This window comes from Sarcophilus harrisii, chromosome 5, assembly GCF_902635505.1.
Source record: "Sarcophilus harrisii chromosome 5, mSarHar1.11, whole genome shotgun sequence".
Classification (NCBI taxonomy): domain Eukaryota; kingdom Metazoa; phylum Chordata; class Mammalia; order Dasyuromorphia; family Dasyuridae; genus Sarcophilus; species Sarcophilus harrisii.
Genome location: NC_045430.1, coordinates 254,943,471 through 254,967,635, shown reverse-complemented (window position 1 = coordinate 254,967,635; position 24,165 = coordinate 254,943,471). Strand labels below are relative to the sequence as shown.

General features: G+C 33.8%; 1 protein-coding gene across 7 annotated transcripts in view; it reads left to right on the top strand.

The window, feature by feature from the left end:
- TBC1D5 (TBC1 domain family member 5) overlaps positions 1–24,165 on the top strand; it is a 571,191-nt gene that overhangs the window by 129,087 nt on the left and 417,939 nt on the right. For 4 of the 7 annotated variants that reach the window (XM_031940321.1, XM_031940324.1, XM_031940323.1 and 1 more), the window contains one exon: positions 14,134–14,248. The exons of 2 other annotated variants lie outside the window; for them this stretch is intronic. The gene's annotated coding sequence lies outside the window, so the exon portion shown is untranslated. Of the gene's footprint in view, positions 1–4,529; positions 5,063–14,133; positions 14,249–24,165 lie in introns of those variants that run through there. One more of the 7 variants, XM_031940326.1, reaches the window with a different exon arrangement.

The following is a 24,165-nucleotide window of genomic DNA, read 5'->3' as shown; positions in this document are numbered from 1 at the left end:
CAGTAGACCAATTTTGGCCTTTGTCCTAGACCTCCATAAATTTCATGGGTATTTCTAGTCATACTTTCTCCTCTCTGGCCATCATTGGAAAATTTGACTCTTACTTCTCCATCTTGAGCTTTATAAAGCTTGCTCAGTTCTAGGATGCCATAATTTTTCTCCTCGAACTATCCCCTTCATTTATTCTTCACTGGTAATTGAACTCTGATATTTCCAGTTATTTCCTGGAGTGTTTATCCTCTTTCCAAACCCTTCTTCCACCTCTAATCTTGATTTTATATGTTGTCTTCCCAAATTAGAAGGTAATCTCCTTTAGATCCAAGACTGTACAGCATACTTTTACTTGAATCCCCAGCACCTAACAATGCTTGGCACATTATTTTCTTGCCTGTTTATCTGTTTGTCCATCCATCCATTCTATCCACCTGCCATCTTTCAGATCTGTTTTTCCACTATCATTTCTCCTATTTCTTTAAATTCTTTCATCTTTATCCTCTTTTGTACTTTCAGAAGCAAATTTCTTATTTTTCCCTTGTTTTTTTTTTAAATGTCACTCTTTCTAGTTTTTTCTTTTAATATTTTCCAGAGACAATTTATATTATTCATTCTTTCCTTGATAGTTGTTTGTTTTTTGCTTTTCTTTTATTTCTAATGTTTGCAAGTTTGAATAACCTGCATCTATCTGTTGGATTTTTTTGGTGGAAGGGTTGGGTGGGATTACCTAAAATGCTTTTCTTTTATTGACCATCTGTCTTTTTTTTTTTTTCCATTGATGATTGGGCTTAGGTTTACAAATGGCATTTTGAGTTGTAATTTGATCTTTTTTCTCTTTTGCAATTTATTACTCTAATCCCTTCTCTAGTTTCTTATGGGAGCAGAATAATCTGGTTTTATTTGAATTTATATTCTTTTCTATTTGAATGTCTTTCTTTTGGTTAACATATATATATATATAGTTTTGTTTTTTCATTGAAATTGTTTGCTGTAATCATTGGGTTTTGGAATTTGAGTATAGGATATTTCTTGTTTCTTTGCCATAGATAATTTGAGAATTCTTTAAAATTGGTGTTTTGTTTTATGTATTCAGATGCTTGGGTCATTTTGTTTTTTAATCTCTTGCATTATGGTATTCTGATTTTTCAACTTGTCATTTTCTTTTGTTGGTATATGATTCTTAGGTTGTCTTAAGGAATAGATGTTTTCTCATATTCTTTACATTTACTTTATTGCTTTTTGCTTCTCTTCCAGATTATCATCTCATCAGTATTTGTGTGTTTCTAATCAGTTCTCTTTCACTTTTTTTTTTTGGAGACCTTTGCCAGTGTTTTTGGCAAGGTTTTTCTATCCTGTTAATTGTTTGTTATGCATACTGCCATTTATTCCCTTCTTACTTATTTTTTTTGATAATAGATTTTTATTTTCAAAATGCATGCAAAGATAGTTTTCAACAATCACCCTTGCAAAACCTTGTGTTTCAAATTTTTCTCCCTTCCTTCCCCCCTCCCCACCCCCACCCCCCACCTCTCCCCTAGTCAACACTAATTTATTCATTCTGTTAAGATTCTGCTTTTTCTCTTGAATCTTTCTGGAACATACTTCTGTCTTTGGGGAGCTCACAGAATTCTGTGTTTCATTATGTCTATATTCACTTTCGTCTGTTTTATAGAGAAGTTTGTAATCTTTTGGAAGATTTCATGCTTGTTTTCCCTTCTGACATTAATATTTTGTTATTGTTATTCTCAATTTTTAATTGTTTTACTTTTCTTGAGATCTTTGGTTACTTTAGTCTTTTTCCTCTTTTATTTCCTGTTCTTCATTTACTCTTCTCCCTTCTATCTTTCCCCCTACCCCTCCCGATGGTTAGTTTACTCTCTAAGCTGTTCTACAAGGCTACCTTAACCTCATCCACATTGAGGAATTTACTTTTCCCTGCTTGAGACCTTGTCATGTCCCTTGTAGCTTCTGGTGGGATAGAACTGGCCACAGCTGGATTCCAGTCCTCTTTTCTTCATGGTCAGGGCAGTTATATACCTTGATCTCCTGTCCCATTTCCCTATGTTTGTGGTTCTAATCAGTTTCTCCTGCATTTTCCAGGATTGGGAGATCATTAGGGAAGTTCTTCCAATCAGATCCATTGCATCCTTGGATTTTCCTAAACTTAATGCCACCCCAAAAAGCAATATGCTTAATTTTCATCCTCCGATTTCCTTCTCTTACTCACTTCCTTGGTCAGAATTGATTCCTGTTGCTTGTTCTAACATTCAAGAAAGGAAAGAAGAAGAATCGAATATACTGGTAAACAATGCAGCATGAGAAATCACTGTGAATGGATCCCATTGTATAATGGTCGATGGAATGGTTAATGTACCTCTGGGAGAGTAGAGAGTTGGGGGTGCTGAATGAAGGCATCCAGATCTAGCATTCTCCTCTGTTCAATTCATATACTCCTTTAGGTCCCTATACTTCTTGTCTTGGGAATTTAGCTATAATTTCTGTATCACTGAAGTTCCTCTTTGGGGGAGAGGTTCTGAGAGCTAATGAGGACTGGAGAAAATGTTTGATTTTCTATCTTATTGGTTATATAATCGGGAAATCTCTGCTCATTCTTCCTTTTTTGCTTTATTACCCAACCTTTTATCATTAAAAATGAAACCCAATTTAATGGAATATAGAATAAATCCTATGATACAATTAGTAAAAGAAACTGAGACTAAGATAATATGTGTGGTTTGTTTTCATTCTTACTTTAGAATTTAAAATTTATCAGGATTCTAATTTTAAGAGTTAAAAATGAACATCTCTTGAACAATTTATCTTTTGCATAATTGAAGCCAAGGCAACAAGAAAGGTAAATGAGCAGATTAAAATAAATCCCTTAAGGGGAGGGAAAAAAAACTTTTTTCTTGAGTAGATTATTTCTTTCAGCTTTATAAATTTTGGAAGTCATGAGATCACTGTCACAGCAAATTGGTGAACTATTGCCATATGCACCTGGTTAACAGTTGACAGGAGTTCCATTAGGTGCTCCATCTTTTAGTAAAGTAGAAAATTTTTGAAAGTTTTGTAAATCACTTCTAAGTATTATTATGTGCCTACAATGAGGCATTCTAGACCTGAGAGATTATTTACACTTATAATAATATCTATTTGCACACAGTGTAATTTTTAAAATACATATCTTCATCAATTGCCTTGGCCCGCGAGGCAGTGTGTGTGGACCCTGGAAGAAAAGCGATAAGGGCAAGAGAGAGGGGATGGGCTAAATGGAGGCAAGTCAAATCATTCTGATCAAGCCTCATTTTAATGGGTGCAATAGTACAGATATATATAGCAGTAGGAAAGAAGGCAGGGTTGTTCAAACACAGTACAGGGTGGGGGTCCATGACAAAGGGTTGGTATCCCGCCCAAGGATGAACTGCTCAGATGTTTCTGGTGGCAGGAAGCTCTATGATGTGATTAGGGGATGCCTAGATATCTGACTATTCAAAGTTAGGATGTGATTAGGAGATTCCTATTCAGGAAGTCTTTGGTATAATGTGATTAGGAGATTCAACCTATTCAAGGTTGGCCTTATGTGGCTGTAGATTAGTGCCGGCTCCCCACAATTATTGAGCTAGCCAATCAAATAGTATATGTATCAGGAAGGAAAAGTATCTTAATGACTTTAAAACAGCACTAATATAAGAACGAATGCATATGAAATTTAAAATATATTAAAACGATATTCTTTGGAAATAGGTTTAAGAACTTTGTTTATGTAATTTAACTTTTCCTGTGTAAAGAATAATCAAAATTTGAAGAACTTTGTTTACATTGTTCAGCCAACTTTTGTAGAGAATAAACAAAATTAGAATCATGTTAGGTGATTCTTTTTGAAGGTGTTTTTGTTGAAATTATATTCTAATGTTCAGACAGCATCTTTGCTTTTTTTTTGTATTATTTTTGTTTGTCCTTTTTTAGGTGTCCTTTCTAATAGCCAATGTTAATGTTTAAAAATTAACAAAATGTTCAGTGAAAATGAAAAGAGCTGTATTTGCAAATGTGAAAATCATAATTGACATAAATGTTATAGTTAGGAATATTAAATGTAAATATGCCTTCATCTATCTTCAATCTTGTAATTGTATTCTTTGTCCAGTGAGAGATAAAGAGTGATATTGAGACTGCTGTTTAACCTATTTTAACATCTTAAAAAAAATTTTATGGTATTGATGTAAATATGAGGTGGGGAAAGAGTATTTATCTCCATTAAATGCCATAAAAAGCCATGGTAAGAATAACAAGCGGGTGGGTGTGCATTAAGCAGTGAAATCCCCAAATTCAGCTGCTAATTATAAGCACTAGGACAATTGCCTCCCACATACTTAGCAGTTAGTGTGTGTGTGTGTGTGTGTGTGTGTGTGTTTGTTTAGTCAAAGTATACTTCAGAGTTATTGAAGCATTGAATATGACTTTCATTTTGCATTTATTTCACTAATATAGAAAAGGTTTTTAAAATTGACTTTTTTGATGTATAATTTGAAATTAAATACTACTATAATAATAAATACAATTAGTTTTTATTCTCCAATTTCTAAAAAAGTTCCTAACCAGTTGAAGTTATTTAGAGAGCACTGAATTTTTGCTAATTCTGTCTAAAAGACAATGGTTTTGAGAAAAGGATCTAAAATGATGTTTTCATGCTAAACTTATGTCTATAGATTATTAGAAAAAATTTTCTCCTTTTGGTCATGGTTTATGGACTCCTTCTACTGAACAAATCTTCCCTGGTACATTAACTGTCTGATTTTCTGTCCTTTTGAGAAAAGCTAATTTCTTCTGATTGTATTTTAGCTTTCTCGTTGTATTTCAATAAGATTTTTTGTGGTGCTCACAATATACAAAAGGAATACTTTTTCTAGGAGGCAGATAGCTTTTGAGATCTGGAGAACCTGGGGAAATCTCAAAGAAAAAATTGTAAACTCAATCACTTGTATTGTTTATTAAACTTTGTTGTTGTTTTTTTCTTTTTTAGGAAAAAAGTATGATTAAGATCTGTTTTTGTGGTTTTTCTTCATTTTAGGTATGCTTTTTATTTTGCTTTTAGTAACTTGTAATTTAAGATCACAGTTATTAGGTGTATTTCTGCATTTTATATATCGCTCCCAGATGCTACAGTATTAGTTTTTATCACTGCATATTTTATGAAATGTCAGCCTTCTGTTGGCTGTTCAGGCTGCATTGTTAGTGATCAAAGCCACAACATAAAGGCAAGAATCTAAACAGTTGGCTTATCTTTGTCCTTCATTGTGACACAAATACTATAAAATTACTTTATTATAAAAATACAAATGAAAGCCTCGCATAACATGTAATGGCAGACTGAAATTCTTTGTTTATCAGTGAAAATAGGCCATGTCTATTATAAAGAAATAAAGTTTTCAGATACAGAAAAATATTCCAGTTTTTAAGATGCTTTTATATTAAATTATATGGAGGATTATTTATATATTAGAACTTTTCTAAATAATGATAGGCATATAGAAGTATTGAATGACAATTTTACTTGTTCTGAAGTCTTAATTCTAGTAACTAAAATGAATTCTCAAATATAATACCTAGTGTTTTTCTCTCTGATATTATCTCCAATTTATCCTTTCCCTATCCTGTTTGTACACATTTGTTTTCATGTTTTCTCTTGTTTGTGACTGTGAGCTTCTTGAGAGTAAGACAGGGACTCTCTTTTCCCCTTCTAGTTATATTCTTGGCTCTTAACACAGGACTGATACATAGTAAGCACTTAATTAAGGCTTGACTTGAAAATCGATTAGTGGTTTCAAGCCTTGAAAACACCATTTAAACTAAAAATGGTTTAGTATGGAAAAATTCTTCTTTGGGAATTTACTTTTTTAGTAGTTTCATGCTTTTATAGCACATCTTAAAGAAAATTTTATTTTTTTGCCTTATGTAATTAGAAGGAGGGGAAAACCTTCTTCAAGCTTGAAAGAGATTCTGTAAGAATAAAGATCTTGAATGATTTTGATCAGCTGTGGTATATGCCCTGCACAGCAGTTGGTTCAATCAATTTTATGTTTGGGGATGGGTTTATTAAAACGAGCTGCTGCTTTCAGTAAATCACTGCGAAAGATGTTGGCTTTTTATATGCCCTTTTTGGGGTGCAGTACTTTTCTTTTGCAAATCTTGTAAGTAAATTGCCAAGGAGGCCACATAGAGATAGATGTTAGACAGAATCTTGGACCGTTTTCACATTCACACAGTGTGCTTATAAAAAGAAGAAAGAATGTGTTTTGTAAAAGAGCATAGAACATTAAAGTTCTTTTGTAAATTTATTGCATGTTGACTTTGAAGAGATTTGAGGAGATTGTTATTTTCATTTTCTGAAATAGTACTTCAGTTTTTTAGGTATCTCTAATTTTCTTTGTCTGGATATTTTCACCAGATATACATTCAAGGTTAGTGTCAAAGCCTACTGATCCTGGCAAAAATACATAAATATATAAAAATAAGACAAGAAACACTTATTGCCAGGTAATCAGGATTTTGGTTAATTAGAAGGTGGGGCTGGGATTATAGGCACACACTGTTATACTGGACCCTTCCTTCAAGCACTTCTGGGTTTTCAAAGAAATTTTAAAATTTTGAGAGGGGGAGGGAGGAAAATAGAGAGAGGGAGGGAGTGGAAGAGAAAGAAGAAGGGAACAAAGCAGAGGAAAAAGAAAAAGGAAGAGGAGGAGGAAGAAAAGAAAAAAAATGAAATGGAAGAAGAGGGGAGGGAGAACAAATTTCTGCCTTCTCTCCATACATTCTTTCCTACCTCAGCACTCCCTGGAAAAGGATGAAAGAAAAACAAACTTATAACAAAAATGTATAGTCAAGTCAAATAGATTTCTGCTTTGGCTATGTCGAAAAATATATATCTCATTCTGCACACTGAATCTTTTACCACTCTGTTAGTGAGTTGCGTGCTTCGTCTTCAGTCCTCTGAAAAGTGATTGATCATTGCCTCATTGAGGAGTACCTAATTCTTTCATAGTTTTTTGATTTTATCACATTATTGTTATTGTATGCATTGCTCTTTTGGTTGTTTCATTCTGCATCAGTTCTTAGAAATCTTCCCAAGTTTCAGAGAAATCACCCCTCATCATTTCTTATAGCATTATATAGTATTCCATAACATTTATCTTCCCTAACTTGTTCAACCATTTTATAAAAAATCTGTAAGCCATAAGCTAAGAGATATTTTTGTATACTAATTACTCCCTTAATCTTTTTCTAAATCCTCCTCCTTTCCCTTTCTCCATTTCTCTTTTGAGAGAAATGTATTTCCTTAACCACCTCTATGTCTTTATGTGCAGGTGTCAACTGCTCTTTGTAATTATCTCCTCCTTTTTTACTTGAACTTTCTGATTAGTGGGATAATTTCCCCCAGCCTTTCTTTTCCTTCCTTTTCCACATCCTAGTGTATTGCTCTTCCCTTTTCTTTCCATAGGGTCATCAAGTCACAAAAGAACCATTCTCAGGCCTTTTGTTCTTAGACTCTCTCTTTGACTCCTGAAGATGAGAGATTTCACTGGGATGCATCTGCCATTTCCCCATATCTGAATTAAGCAATTTATTCTTGTTTAAGCCTTTATTGTTCACCTGTGTTTAACTTTTTCTTAACTCCTATGTTTAAATTTCAAACTTTCTATATAGCTCTGTTCAGTCAATTAGAAATGCTTGTAAGTATATAATTTCATCAAAAGTATATTTTGCCCCCTTTAGGATTATATTCGGTTTTGTTGAGCAAATTTTCCTTGGCTGTGAGCCTAAATCCTTTACTTTCTGAATTATTATATTTCAGTCTCTTCACCCCTTTTATGCTTGTGCCTTCTAAATCAGTTGTGGTCCTAATTATAGCCCTTTAATAATTGATTTATTTCTGGCTGCTTGTATTATTTTTTGCTTTGAATTTAAAACTCTGAATTTTGGCTGTGATATTCCTGGGATTTCTTTTAGGAGGTAACTGATGATTCTGTTTCCACTTTGTCCTCTTGTTATAAGAGACTTAGATCATTTTAAGATTTCTTGAACTATGAGTGTTTACCCTTCTACTCCTGCCTCCCACTTTCATGTTTTCTAATGATTCTTTGCCTGTTTTATTTTATTTTTGAAATTTTAATTTTCAATTCCAAATTTTGTTCCTTCCCCTAATCCTTTGAGAAGACAAGACATAGTAAGAAGTTTTGTCTAATAATTGTTAATTTTTTCCCCTTGATAGGTATTCTAGGTTAGTTGCATTTACTTATGAAACACCTTATATTTTATTCTATTTCTTTTCAATCTTTGGACTTTATTTTAATGTGTCTTGTTATATTATAGAATCATTGACTTCTGTTTGTTTTATTCTCATTTTCGGGAACTTTGTTGCTTGGGGCAAGGATTTATACTTGTTAAAAATTTTTCTTCCATCACTCTTTTCTTTTCCATTTTTTCCTCAAGTACTTTTGTTTAATTTGTAGAAAAAGTTTTAACTCTTAAAATTTTTAATTGTATATCTTCCAGAAGTTCTGTTTCACTTTGTGCTCAATCTGTGGTTTTTCTTGGAGTCTTTGTAGCTATTTTTAATTTTATTCTTTTCTGTATTTATATGTTAAGCATCCCTGTCACCATAATAGTTTTTTATAGTTGGATCCCCACTACCCATCCCATTTCTTCTCCAGTTTGCTTCAGGCTTGAGGTTTGATGTGAGAGCCAGTTGTGGGCACTTCTAGAGAAAAAGTTCTAGGCTAGTCCTCTTATTCCCTTCTGAAGGTATGAGTGTTATGGCTTTCCAAGACCACGAGGACAACCCATTCTGGGGATCTTCTGGATCCCAGGTCAGTCTGATTATTGCTTTCCTTGGCCTGAGCTCTTCAGGTTCCTGACCTAGGCTGGGTAGCCAGCTGCAGATTCCCTCAGTCCAGTCATTCTGTGGGTTGGAAAGCGGGCCCCCTTTCTGCCTGGCAAACACCCCTGGCTCACTTTGTACCTCATGGGGCTTGTTGCTCAGCCCTGCACATTCCGCTGAGTACAGATCCCTCTTCCTCCATATCCCGCATGTTTTACCCTCCACTCCTACTGCACACCTGTCCTTCCAGTGGGAACTCATTCTTTCACTCCCCTGATATTATGACTTGGTGGAGTCTGCAAGGAACATAGCCTCTGGGCTTGACTTCTGCATCTCTATGTGAAGCTATTCCTGGCCAACCTTATCCATAGACCTCTTCTTTCTCCTTCTCCCTTCATGCACAACATGTAATTGCTTTTTTCCCCCTCAAATTTCCCTAGTTTTCTATCTTTTCTAGATTTGTTTGGAAGGTTTTTCTTTTACCCTTTCTTTTTTTAAGGTCTATGGGTTGTTTTATTGTACCACTTTATATTGCTCTGCCATCTTGGCTCCTGGTTATGATGTACAAAAGAGAAAATATTTATCTGAATAAGTAAATGTATCCTAATTCTATCATCATACCCATTTTACCTTGCCACAATGTAATTAATGCTGCCATATCTGTTTTCTGATCACTAAATCATCTTCAGCATTATAAAATGACAAGGACAGTGACTAGATTTCATCTGTTTTCCTCCATAAATTAATTTTATATAAAATTACTTCAGTTTATCACAGATAAGACATTGTGATTTGAGTACTTTTTTTGAACATTTTGCTTAGATAATTTATGATGTTTGTGGGATAAAAGGTGACAGGCAGGTGATGTTACAATAAGGCAATAATTTTGAGGGGAAAAAGGTAGAAACTAGAAACAAATGGAATAACATAAGGAGAGACAGTTAATGAGATGTAGAATAATTTAATAAGTCTGGAACTGAGAATTTGGATAGAGCAAGAAATAAAATTATGGACAGTGTCATGAGTTTGTAACAAGTAGAATCCAAAAGAATTTCTTGACATGTACATGTTCTTATTTTAATTCACCAAATGTAAAGGTAGACTTAAAAGGTATGTTTGCAGCCTCATATGCTAAGGAAAATAACAATTTTGAAGACTTTTATAGCTCAGAATACCATAATGAAGTGAATGAATACAAACTAACAGATTTAACAGTGATTTGTCCTTTGAGGCCTAGAAGACTCTGTATCCACCCTAAGAAATCTAAAAAAAAAAAAAAAAAAAAAAAAACCTCATTAGCTTTTATTAAAATTAATTTTTATTGTTTTTTGAGTCAATTAAAATTCTTTTCCAATCCTGTATTTTCTTCCCTTCCTCTCATTGTTTTCTTTCTTGGAATAGAAAGGGAAGAAAAATTGTTTCAAACACATATAGATAAGTAAACCACATTCCTACATTGGCCACGATCCCCAAAATCTCAAACTGTAATAATTTCATTACTTATCAAGAGAATGATAGCATGTTTTATCATTAATCCTCTGGAATCAAGAGTTTCTGAATCTTTTGTTTTTATAATATTGTTGTTATTGTCGAAATCATTCTGATTCTTCTCATTTCTTTCTACATCATTTTATATAAGACTTTGCAGGCTCCTCTGAAATTATCTTTTCCATCATTTCTTAGAGAACAATATCTTTCTATCACATTCTATATGTCATTATGTATAGAGCCTTTTTTTAGTTGATGGGTACCCCTTTGATTTCCAATTCTTTGTCTCTTCAAACATTTTAATATTTTGTGTTTCTGGGCCCTTTTGCTGTTTGCTTGATCTATGGAGCATAGACCTAATAGTAGCTATATTGTTTGTTATAAAAGAATGCAGTTTAATAACTTTTTGTCCAGAATTCCAAATTGCTTTACAAAATGACTTAGTCATTTTACCAGTGTGCCACAAGTGCATTTAATTAGCTCTTTTTGTGTAGCTCTTCCAGCATTTGTCATTTTATTTTTTAGTCATCTTTGTAAATCTGATTACTAAAACTTCAGAGTTGTTTTACCTTGCATTTTACTAATAATTAGTGATTTAGAATATTTTGTCTTATTCCTGTTGATAGCTTGGGTTGATTCTGCTGAAAAGTGCCTTTTTGCATCTTTTGGCAATTTGTCAACTGAGGAATGTCTGCTTTTCTTATAAATTTGAATCAGTTTTCTCTCTGTCTTAGAAATGAGACCTTTGGAAGCAAAGGGACCCACATGTGCAAAAAATGTTTGTGGCAGCCCTTTTTGTAGTGGATGGCCATCAGTTGGAGAATGACTGAATAAGTTATGGTATATGAATGTTATGGAATATTATTGTTCTATAAGAAACAATCAGCGGGATGATCTCAATGAGATCTGGAGAGACTTACATGAACTAATGCTAAGTGAAATGAGCAGAACAAAGAGATCACTGTATACCAGAAAAACAAGAATATACGATGATCAATTCTGATGGACATGGTTCTTTCCAACAATGAGATGATTCAGATCAGTTCCAATAATCTTGTGATGAAGAGAGCCATCTATACCCAGAGAGAGGACTGTGAGAGCTGAGTGTGGATCTCAGCATAGCATTTCTACTCTTTTTGTTGTTGTTTGCTTGCATTTTGTTCTTTCTCAGTTTTTTTTTTCCTTTCTTGATCTGATTTTTCTTATACAGCAAGATAACTGTCTAAACATGTATACATATATTGGATTTTAACATATATTTGAACATATTTAACATATATTGGATTATTTGTCATCTAGGGTAAGGGCTAGGGAGAAAGAGAAGAAAATTCGGAACACTAGGTTTTACAAGGGTCAGTGTTGAAAAATTTCCCATGCATATGTTTTTGTAAAAAGCTTTTGTAAATAAAAAATTATAATTAAACAAAGAAAGAAAGAAATGAGACCTTTGAAACAGCAAAACTTCAATAAAGCTTTAAAAAAGGAGAAACAAGACCTTTATCAGAGATACTTGGTATAAAACCTTTTTTCTCATTTGCTTGCTCTTTTCTGATTTTATCTGCATTGATTTTGTTTGTGCATTTATAATTTTGATTGGCAATTATCTGTTTCCTTCCTTTCTGTTTTCTTATACTTTTCCTTCTTTTTGGGTCTCTTCTACTTCCTTTCCCTTATAGTAAAAAAGGGTGTTGGGAGAGGAGTGTACTTGGCACCAGTGCTCTAGGATTGGTGCCTTTTCCTGTCTCCCACAGCTTCCCACCCCTTCTCCCCCACTCCCATCTTTTTTTTTCCATATGTCACCCTTATCCTTCATTCCTGTTAAGCTTCTCTTCCTAATTCAGCTTCCTTAGAGTTTGTTTTCTTAAGAACTAATCCTTCCCTCAATTTACCCTTCCTTTTACCACCCCCTTTTTTTTTCTTCTCCCCTTTCTCTGCCAGAGTAGTCTGATCCAGTACAAAGTCTGGTTCTTTGTTGTCACACTCAAATCCAAGCTGGTGGCATAGAGTGGGCACCCAGTAAGTGTTGATACTTTCTCGGGACATAGATACTGGCCTGTTGCTCCCCCTGGCTGGTATAGCCAGCCTCTGACTTGGCCCTGGAGTATCCACTTGGGTACCTGTGACTCCTTGAATAAAGCTAAGACCCTCTCTGTATGTTTCTTTTTCCCCTCATGCAGAACCTCAGCTCACTCTTAGTCTCTGTGATAGATGTTACTGGGAAGGTTTCTGATCACACTGCACCCCTTGGATCCATTGAACTTTCTCTCTCCTTCTAGTGTCATGGGTTAGGAAAATGATGAGGGGGTTTTTTGTACCACTTGGATCTTCTGGTCAGGAATCAGTTGGGTATATTTTCTGACATCATTATTGGGGTGAATTCAGCAGTGTTCTTCCTGGTACTCTGCTCTATTGGCTCCAACTTACTCATTTTCTAGAGAGAAATTCTGTCATCTCTTTACACAACTGGAACCTAAAACCCTCTTGGAAATGAAGTCAAAACAGAAATGACTGAAGTTCAAGACATTCCTTATTTGATTCTCTTCTCAGAAGATTATAGTGATGGATTTTAACCAAAGGGTAAATTGAAACAGATCTTTGTGCAAAATAATATTTTTTAACAAGAGCATGTTACCTATCAACAAATTCGTGGAGGGTTGGCCTTCATTAATGCCAAAGACTCGGGGGGGGAAAAAGGACAGTTCCCTCTACATGGGGGTGGGTGGGTAACAGAACAAAGTAGGTTAGATGACATCTTGGGATTAAAGGTGGCATGATTGGTTACAAAGCTGAGATGCAGGGAACAACCTGTTTAGTTGAAAGTTTGGTACAGAAGACTAACAATAACTCCTTTTTTTCTCATGAGACTAAGAAGCGTTCTTTAAGTCTAAATATGAGACCAGGTGAGCACACAAGATATCCTTGAAGAATAGCTTGGGTGGAGTAAAGATATCGGGTCCAAACACCTTTGCTTTCTCATACATTCTCCAAGGTTAGAAAAATTCCTTGAAGTAGGAGACTAGATTTTTTTATCTTGACCCATTATAGACTAGTTGAGATACACACAAAAAACCCACCATGATTTAAATAATAATAAGGCAAAATCAATTATAGTAAATAAGATCAATAAGAAAATGATACAGGATTAATTTGATTTTTTTCAAGGTATAAGTAATTTTCTAATAACAGGTTAGAATAATCTGACTTTTTCAGAGTCCAGTTTTGTTCCAGATCATGCTTGATAAAAGGTGATATGAGAGAATTTGAGAGAAGAGAATTTTATAAATATTGTGAACTGAATAGTTATGATTATGTATGATCTATGGATTATCATGATTATGTTGGAATGGTTCACTTGATATCGAAGCTAAAATGACTGATTTTCATTAGGCCACGTTTCCTATTTGTAGCGTAGTTAATCAACACATTTGCTGAATTAACATTTTTTTTTTAAGTTCTTATTTTGTATTATCTCCATTCTTAGAGACATACACAAATTAAAATGTCTGACTCTCACCCAGAATCCTTACCCTTGGTTTCTCCTTCTTCATCAGTTTCTTGGCCCTGCTGTTACTAAGTTCCTTGATTTTTGGTCATCCTGCTAGTCTGGATTTAGAACTTGAACCTTGTTCTTCTGTCAGCTATGTTATGTGGCCTCTTTATGATGTACTGGATTATAACATTATTCTATATTATAATTAGTTATTAATTATTAATAACATTATTATTAGCTTACTAGAAAATGACTTTTATCCTTTTTTTTTTTTTTAATCTCCTAGCATGGTCCTAACATAAGTCACTGGATGTGAGCTGAGAGTTCTAAGAAGATAAGAGAGGAAAAATAATACTGGAAATGTAGTGTCCTTGGCCTCATATATATATATAATTTTACAGGTATGTCTTCATTGACTATAACTATAATTTATGGAATTTCACAATGCCAAAATCTCTCTTCTGATGACAGTTTTCCTTGCCTACCTTTCCAGCATTCTTTAACTCATTTCATTCTTTAACTCATAGGCCACTGATTCAGTGGTCATGATGTGGGAATTGGAGTAGTCTGCTGCCCATTGCCATTTCCAAGCTCTCCTGCTAAGACCACCACTCATTGATCTCTCCTCCTTGGAGGTTCAATCAATCCATAATTACACAAATTAAGACTTTGGTAGACCTTCAAGAATGCTGTTCTTCCTTCTTCAATGATTTGAGTACTTGCCTAACACTCTTTTTGTTCTCAAATTCCTATCTTCATACTAGGGATTTTGAATATCTATCTATCTCTATCGACATTGGTAGTTAGATGTTCTCCCAAAAAGCTTAACTTTCCAGTTCTTCATGCCATTCATTTCCTATGATCTAGACTTTCTACCTTATCTCAGCTATATGTAGAGGTAATCATACCCTTTGATTTTGCCATCACCCATACAGTATTCCACTTTCAAGCTTTGTCAACTCTGAAATGCCTTTATCTGATTATAACCATTTGTGATTAAACTTGTCCTTATGCCTTTCAACCTCCAGCCATGTTCTTTGTCCTCCCTGTAACTTCTAGGCTATCTGTTTTTCCTTCTTTCACAGGCTTTTATCTTTGTACTGGTTAAACTCTTCTTTTTCCCACCTTCACCCTTTGGTGGACCTTTTCTGTCCTCTTGAGAGTCTCTTGCCTCCCTATTCAGTTGCTGATTTTGATCTTCCAAGACTCATCTTTGGATTTCTTCCACCATCTCCAACTTTCACTCCTACTCATTTAATACTGAAGAAACTAAATTGTAATTCCTTGCTCACTGGATTCTCTAGAAATTTATGTTATGAGAAACCAACTTTGGTCTTCAACAATGAAAATCGGTCCTTTCAGGCGATTTACTTTTTCCTGTAACTCACTCTCATGACTTTTGCAATCCTCTTTATGATCTTAAGAAGTCTGTTTTCATATCAAACCTAAACTACTGGTGGACTCGCTTAAGACAGACCCACCACAGAAGAATATAGATAGACACTCATGCTTAAATTAATTTTTACTCTTAAAGAATGATAGCTGATCTCATATAATTTGTCTCCTTATTCATAAATTCTGAAATTCTTGTCTGATTACAATCTGTTGTCACATTCCATCTCTTCCTTCTGCCTTGCAACTCCAGAATGTGTTTTTCATTGTCATCATGACTTCCAGTCCTTCTGCTCCCATTACCCCTGCACTGACTGTGCTCTTCTCCTTTCCTCATCTTGTATCTGTTGCAGCATCAAAGCTATTGCCCTGCCAAGCCTCAGACCTGGAGTTCTATCACCACCTCCTTTCCTGTCCTTTTCAGACTGCTCAGTGAAACTGGAGAAACTGAGCAGACTGGGGCCCTAGCAAATTTATTTGTAAAACCTCAACTGGGCCTTCACAGCAGCAAGACAGTTGCTTCCTACTTCATTAATTGACTCGCCCCACTCACAATGACTTTTTCAGACCTTTTCCTACCTTTCAAATTTCCCATGGTCCCCTCACCAACTTTGTCTTATCATTTTACTGAAAAAAAATTAAAATATTCTCCAAGAGTTGCCTTTCTTCTTTTGTTCCTCACCTCACATCATCCAGCCAGTCTTGTTTGAGCAGATCGCCCCCTTTGTTGTCACTCTCACCCTCACTCAGTCCTCAGTCTCCCTGCATGCTGGCTTTTTCCCTGCTGCCTACAAGCATGTCCAGCTCTTTTCCATCCCAGCTAGCCCTGGCTTTTTATCCTTAAGAAGACAATCTGGAGTCAATATCTCCCCCATCTTCTTAACCAGCCCCCTCTCTCTTCTCTTTGCTCTCTGCTCCCACCTATTCATCCAGCTTAAATGTAGTACAGAACGTCTTTTTCCCCTTCTAATCTTCTTATACCACCATGATACTCTTTGGTCCAGTGGCACAAGGTGTCTTGCTGCATCTCCACACATTGCTTACTCCCCATGGCTGGAATACTGTGCCTCCTTGCTTCCCTGACTTCCTCTTCAGTCCCATCTACAATCCCATCTTCTATGAGAAGCCTTTTCTGATACTGATGCTTTTTATTTCTAGTTTTTTACCTCCATGGATTGTCTGACATGGAATGTCTGTGCTTAATACATGCTTATTGAATGACTTACCAAGTTTGAATAGTTTGAATCCATGTCCATGATTGTTTGCATTGCATAATATTTGTAAGGAAACTAGGAAACTTGTAAGTAACAACAGTATTGGAAAAGAGGTCAGTATAGCAATTTCTCACTTATATGCAAAACTATGAATTAATTTAATTAAAGAAATATATATCTAATGTGGGCTCTGATAATTTAAACATAAAAATATGAAACAGCCCTTGCTCTTAGGGAACTTACATTTTTATCATAGTAACAACATATATATAGGTAATTTTAGACAATTTTTTAGAAATGTATTTATTTAAAACTTAAATACAAAATGAGAAAAAAACAAAAGGAAAAAGAAAAAAAAACATTGTTATGTGCCCAGCAGGAACATCGGGGAGAATTCAAAATACATAACAATAAATTTCCACTTCAAGAAAGCATATATTAAAATAATAATAATAATAATAATAATAATAAAACATATATAATAATAGAAGACATTATATTCATCTTTTCTTTGGTTCCTTGTAGATTTTCCTTTGTTTTCTGCTGTGTACTTTTTACTTTATTCTTTTTTCCTTCTTTTCACACCCCCACTTCTCCTAAGCAGGCTACACTTGAACATGGATATATTTAAGTATACATATGTATGTACCCATAAACCCCTGGGCACATGTGCATATGCACACACACAATACACATGCCTATAGAACAATATTCATATCCCTAACTAAAACAGGAGATTTTTTTCTCGATTGAATCTTTTTAAATTTTAACTTTCTCTGAGATTGGTGATTACTACTCCTACTTTTTTTTCTAATAAATTCTACTCCTGATCATTTGGTTGTGTTTGTGTATATCTCTCATTTCCTATCACTGCTAACTCTTTTTACTTTCCTTCTACCAGTGAACTTGCCTTACTATTACTTAATCTCCCTGTTGCCCGTCTTCCCCACCATTCTTCTCCACATCCTCTTTTCTTCCCCTTTATCCCTTTCTCATTAATCTGTACATTCTTCTGTACCCCACCTTATCCAATTTCCTCTCTTTCCTTCTTCCTTTATAGATCTAATTTTTCTGTGTTGATTTTTTTATCTTGCTCCTCATTTGTATGGCAGTTGCTGTTTTTACCTTTTCATAGACAGTTTTGCTTTTCCAACTCAGCTCTACTTCAGTCTTTCTTTTCGGACAACCCAATTTACTAATGTCAGTCTTAGACATATGATTTACATTTACACATAAAACATAGTTTATCCTTATCGAGTCCTTTGAAATTAGTCTTTGATGTTGGCTCTTACATGTTAAATTTTCTATTGAGTCCAAGTTTGTTTGGAACAAAATCCTGAAAATTTTGACAATTCATTGAATGTCCATTTTTTTTTCATTCAATGTTATACTTAATTTTGCTGGATGTGATATTTTCAGTTGTTACCCTATTCTTTTGATTGTCAATATTCCAGGCATTCCAGGGCCGCAGTCTTCTAACTGTTAAGTCATGTGCGATTCTCCTTGTAGCTCTAGAATATTTGAATTGTTTTTTTGTTGTTAATTGTAAAATTTCCTCTTTAGCAATGTTGGGGCAGCTAGGTGTTGCAGTGGATACAGCACCAGCTCTGAAGTCAGGAGGAGCTGATTCAAATATGGCCTTAGACACTTAACACTTGCTAGCTATGCAACCCTGGGCAAGTCACTTAACCACAATTGGCTCAGGAAAAAAAATTAGCAATATTGTTCTTATGTGCTTTTCTTGTTGGATCTCTTTGAGGTAATGATCAGTGAATTTTTTTTTCTATTTCTACTTTCTCCACTTGTTCTATTGTTTTAGGACGATTTTCTTTAATCGTTTCTTGTATTATTGTGTCAGGGAAACAATTTTTATAAATTTGTTTCAGTTCCCCATATATTTTGTAAGACACTTCCTTTATCAGAAAAACTTGGTGCAGAATGTTTTCCCCAGTTTCCTTTTTTCTTCTAATTTTGACTGTATTAATTTTGTTTGTGCAAAAGCTTTTTAATTTCATCTAACCAAAATTATCTATTTTTCTTCCTGTAATTCCCTCCAACTCTGGTATTAAACTCTTCCCTTATCCATTGAAATGACAAGTACATTTTTTCTGTGCTCCCTTAATTTACTTCTGATATCTTCCCTTTATATCTGTCATTTATCCATTCTGATCTTATCTTATACAGTGTGAGATGTTGGCATTCCTGGTTTCTTCCAAATTGGTTTGCTTTTTTCTCAGCAATATTTGTCAGATGTTAAGTTCTTACACCCAAAATTTGAATCTTTGCATTTGTCAGTCTCTAGATTACTGTGATAATTTACTACTGTGTACTGTGTATCTATTCTCTTCCATTGATTTACTACTCTGTTTTTTAATAATAAAATGTTTTGATGATTATCACTTCACTACTGAAATCTGGAACTGTGCAGCTGCCTTCTTTTACTTTATTTTTCATTGATTTCCCTTGATCTTTTGTTCTTCTAAATGAATTTTGTTACTATTTTTTCTAGCTCTGTAAAATAATTACTTGGTAGTATGGTTGGTATGGCAAGAATACCTAAGTTAATTTAGGTAGAATTGTCATTTTTATTATATTGGCTTGGCCTAGCCATCACTAGTCAAACTCCAATTGTTTGGTTCTGTCTTTCTTTCTGTAAAAAGTGTTTTGTTATTGTATTTGTGTAATCCCTGGGCTTGTCTTGTTAAGTAAACTCCCAAGTTTTTTATATTGTCTGTAGTTACTTTAAATGGGATTTCCCTTATTTCTTTCTGTGGTGTTTTATTGGTACTATAAAGAAAAGTTGACATTTTATATGAGTATATTAAGTATATCCTGGAACTTTGCTGAAATTGCTAATTGTTTTAACTAGTTTTTTAATTGATTCTCTAGGGGGTCTCTAAATATACTATCATTTCATCTGCAAAAGTAATAGTTTTGTTTCCTCATTCCTATTTTTATTTCTTCAATTTCTTATCTTATTGCTATAGCTAGCATTTCTTTTAAACATTTCACTTACTAATCTCCAAGAATAGTTTCAGATATTTTATTAAATGCTTTGTAACAATCTAAACTTTATCAATATCATTTCCTTGCTACAACAATTCTATGAAAAAAAGAAATGAGAAGAGTTTGTTGAAATTTGCAGGTCATTATTTTTCTTATTATCAAAGTCTTCATTGCTCAATACTTACCAAAGCCTTTTCAAACATCCTCCTCATGTATCTCTCTTTGTTGCCACCGACATTCATTCCAATCTTCCTTGTTATTTTTTCTTCTTTTTTGCTGAATCTGGCTGCTTGGGTTTTTTTGAGTTATTTTTGAAATACTTTAATTTCAGTATTTTTAATCATTTAGACTTTTTGTCATGTTCAATATATTCTTGCCTTATTCCTAATAATTAAAAAATGATACTAATAAATACTTAATTATACTTTATACATATATCTATCCCTGACTTTTGAACAGTTTATTTAAAAACACTTCTTATTATTTATCTTTTCCCCAGTGTAGTCTGTTTCAGAATAAAGCAAAAGAAGGGGAGCTATAAAGCACCTATGATATTAAAAGTAGACAACGAGACTGTACTTAATGCAGGAATAACTAAGAGTGTTTTATTTGAATGATTTTCTTTGGCACGGTCATTTTGTTAATGCATCAAGCGCCCCCATTTCTAAACATTTCATTACATTGAGCTTTCTAGAATTTTATCATATGTTTATGTGATTGTATAAAAAACACACTTCTCAGTTAATAGACAGTCATTTACACTATATTATAAATTAATTTAATTTTTTAATGTCTTCTAATATATAATTCAGTACAGCTTTTGTAGAAAGAGCTTTGGGGATTGAGAGGAAGTAAGAATGAGAGTCTTGTGTTTTACCAACAATGAGAGAAAGTAGAGGAAAAAAATGTAGTTTGGGCAGCAATCATTTATGCTATATATAAATTAATTTTATTTTTTAATTTCTTTAATTTTAATTTTTTAATTCAATAGATAAAGTACAGCTTTTATGGAAAGAGCTTTGGGGGTTGAGAGGAAGTAAAAATGGGAATCTTGTGTTGGACCAATAAAAAGAGAAACTAGAAAAAAAAATGTAGCTTGGGGAGCCTAATCCTACTTGCTCTACTCCCCAGCAGCTCAGTGAACAAATTCAGAAAACTTTATAGGTAGATGGTAAGGATAAAGTGTACATGTTTTGAAATTTGGTTTTCACTGTTCCTGGTCCAAACAAAGGGGAAGAACGCTTCTTCCTATTTTTCTTTTTGTATTCTATGCGATTCTAGGGCTTAAAATGAAGATGACTGAAGTCAATATTATAATTCATCAGAATTATGAGTTACATTTACCTTAATGAAGCAAACCTGCTAATGCTATTTATCCCATCTTTGAATAGGAACATGTCTTCTGAGTTTCTGTCAAGGACAAACTTTTGGAATAAAATGATTTTGTGTTTTTTTTAAGACAATAGACATTTTATTAATAGTTTAATATCTTCAAAAATATCAAATATATACATTTATCTTTAAAAGTTCTTATATGTTGCACTGTTTTAAAAAGCCAAGATTTTGTTTAGATGATGCCCTGAATTACTTGCTTAGGGGTATTTGAGTTCAGATTTTAAATTTTTATATCTAACATTGAAGCCATTTGTACCGTATTATAAAGGGAACAATTTTTAAATACTTATTTAAAAATTAGAAAACTACAAATGGAAGCTAATGATTGAGATTTCAAGGAACAATAAAGTAAAATCAAAAGAACGACATAGTAGAAAATGTGAACTATCTCATAAGATAAACAACTGACTTGGAAAATAAATTGAGGAGAGATAATTTTAAAATTGTTGAACTATACTGCGACATATTCAACATATATAGGACTGCTTGCCATCTGGGGGAGGGGGTGGAGGGAGAGAGGGGAAAAATTGGAACAGAAGTGAGTACAAGGGATAATATTGTAAAAAATTATCTTGGCATGGGTTCTGTCAATAAAAAGTTATTATAATAAAAAAATAAAATAAAATAAATTGTTGAACTACCTGAAAGTCATATTCTTTAAAAAAGAATCTAGATATTATATTTCAAGAAAATATGAAGGAACATTTTAAGGTATCTTAGAACCATAGGTAAATTTGAAATAGAATCACTGTCTGAAAGAAATCCCCATATGAAAACTCCCAGGAATATTATAATCGAATTAACAGAAGAGGAAATAGAATATTTAAATAACATATTAGAAAAAGAAATCAAAGAAACCATGATTGAAAGGGGAAGAAAAAACCCAGGACCAGATGGATTTACAAGCAAACTCTACCAAACATTTCCAGATTTCCAAACAGTAATTCTGCATAAGCTAATTGGAAAAAATAGGCAAAGAAGGAATTCAACCCAATTCCTTCTATGACACAAATATAGTTTTGATATCTAAATCAGGGGGGAGAAAAAAATAGAGAAAGAAAACTATTGACCAACATTGATGCAAGAAATTTTCAATAAAATACTAACAAGGAGATTAATAGCAAGTTTCCACATATATCAGATCTTATGATCAGATTGGATTTATATCAAGAATTCAGGGTTGGTTAAATATTAGAAAAACTGTAAACATAATTGACCATATCCTTAAAAAAATTATATTTTCTCAATTGGTGCAAAAAAAGCTTTTTACAAAATACAGCATCCATTTAAAAATAAATGAAATTTTTTTTAAAAAAATAAGTAATATTGGCTGCCCATCATCTGGGGGATGGCTTGTGTTATTATTATATTGGAATATTATTGTGCTATGCAAAAGGATGAGCAGGTTGATTTCAAAAATACTTGGAAAGACTTGCAAGAACTGATGCAGAAAAAGTGAACAGAACCAGAAGAACATTGTACACAGTAGCAGCAGTATTGTGCAGTATGATCGAAGACAGTTGCAAAGGATTCATGATAAAAATGCTATCAACATCTAAAGAAAAAACTGATGGGGAGAAAGCAAATGAAAGTATGCTATTTTTTCTTCTCTGTGTACAGGCACATGTGTTTTGCTTTTGTGTGCTATGTCTGCTTTTACAATTTCATTTTTCTTGATTCCACACATATAACTTATTTTAAATTGCTTATTGTTTTAAGATGTGGGAAGTGATGGAGAGAATTTGAAAGTCATAATGTTTTAAAATGAATGTTAAAAATTGGCTTTTCATGTAATTCAGAAAAAGTAAAATGTTATTTTAAAAAATCCTGAATATAGGAAGTTCTTCCCTAGCAACTCTATGTCCATTAAACACACACACACACACACACACACACACACACACTATAACATGAAAACAGCAAGAAATAGTATCTATCTAAAATAAGGAACAAACATTATTGTTAATATGGGTGAACTCAAAGTTATTCCAGTAAGATTGAAGATGAAGCATGGATGTCCATTATTACCATTATTATTCTATATTGTACTAGAAATGTTAGCTATAAGACAAAAAAAAGAAATTGAAGGAATAAGCATAGACAATACGGAAACAAAACTATAAGTTTTATAGGCTATGATGATATACTTAGAGAACCCTAAAAGTAGAGTAGGTAACAATTTGAGCAAAGGAACAGAATATAGAATAAATGTTATTATATCTTGACAGATCTTCAATATTTCTATGTACTATTAACAAAACTGTGCAGGATTAAGTGATCCATGGCAAAATTGGAGAGAGCAGTTGTTGAAAAGTGAAACTGAAAGCTAGATTGTAGAGAGCTAAAAAGAGAATGAGAGATGAGGAAGTGCAGATGCTTTTGGTAAATCTTCTCAAGGGATTTGGTGGCCAAACGGAGAGAAATGGGGGTGAGAGTGGGGATGGCAGAAGCAAGTGTTTTCTGAGGATTAGGGAAACATGGACATGTTTGTGACCAGCAGGAAAGCCACCTCAAGACAGGGAAAGGTTGTAGATAGATCTGTGTAGGGAAGAAGAACTTTCTTTTATTGAAGATATATAGGGATGATAGATGTGGTAATCTCAGCTGGCCATGGTGAGTTGAGGAATGAGAAGTTTGGACAAGCTGATCTGTGATAAGTGGAATCATGACTCAATTAAGGAGTTAAAAAAGGATGGCCTTGAAAAAGTGAGGTAGTTGAGAATATGGAGCACAAATTTATGGTGGATACATACATTATATTTTCATGGTTTTCGCTATGCTTATTCAATAGCATGTGAGGAGAAGGGGAGGTCCTAGATAGGAATGATTCCAAGATGAGATTTTTCAGGACATAATTAGTGAGATAATAATGGATCAAGGGACTTGGAATAAAAAGGTCAATATAGAGCCAAAACTTCACAATGGAGCCAGAGAAATGTAGCTAGTATAAGGATGATGGTTTAAGAGATTATGGAAGAGTAAAAACATCAGAGATCATCCTGTGATTGAAGAGTAAGGAAGGCTGGTATTAGAAAAGGAGAGTTGGAGCACCTATCAGTTAGGGACAGGTAGGTGGTGCAGTGTTCAGAGGGCTTCAAATATAGCATCTTTATACTTCCTAGCTGTGTGATCTAAGAGTAAGTCATTTAGCCCTGTATATCTCAATTGCCTTGTTTGTAAAATGGCCTGGAGAAGAAAATGGCAAAACTACTCCAGTATTTTTCCCAAGAAAACCCCAAATGTGATCATGAAGAGTGAGACATGATTGAAATGATCCAACAACAATGGAATTTCAGAGTTCATGAACATTT